This window comes from Condylura cristata, unplaced genomic scaffold, assembly GCF_000260355.1.
Source record: "Condylura cristata isolate star-nosed mole 26May11 unplaced genomic scaffold, ConCri1.0 scaffold00048, whole genome shotgun sequence".
Lineage (NCBI taxonomy): Eukaryota > Metazoa > Chordata > Mammalia > Eulipotyphla > Talpidae > Condylura > Condylura cristata.
In genome coordinates this window covers 1,059,940-1,060,331 of record NW_004567149.1, presented here as the reverse complement: position 1 = coordinate 1,060,331, position 392 = coordinate 1,059,940, and the positions used below count along the sequence as shown (strand labels likewise).

Sequence of the window (392 nt, the reverse complement as noted above, 5' to 3'; positions counted from 1 at the left end):
ACGGCTTAGGCTTGGCACTAGAGGCAGATTCTCGCGAGAGCCCGTGCTGCGGGCTCTGTGAGGCCCCGTGTGTTGGTGAAGGTTGAGGGCGGGGGATGTGGCGCAATTATTGCGCGAGATTGGACTGCAGTGGCTGGGGCCATATTTAGATCTCGCGATGTTTCGACGTCTCAGGCTTGGCACTAGAGGCAGATTCTCGCGAGAGCCCGTGCTGCAGGCTCTGTGAGGCCCCGTGTGTTGGTGAATGTTGAGGGCGGGCGATGTGGCGCAATTATTGCGCGAGATTGGACTGCAGTCGCTGGGGCCATATTTAGATCTCGCGATGTTTCGACGTCTTAGGCTTGGCACTAGAGGCAGATTCTCGCGAGAGCCCGTGCTGCGGGCTCTGTGAG

At 59.2% G+C, this 392-nt stretch overlaps 1 protein-coding gene across 1 annotated transcript in view; it reads left to right on the top strand.

The window, feature by feature from the left end:
• The window catches only part of TUBB2A (tubulin, beta 2A class IIa), a 39,451-nt gene that overhangs the window by 21,844 nt on the left and 17,215 nt on the right, over positions 1–392 (top strand). The gene's annotated exons all lie outside the window — the stretch shown is intronic.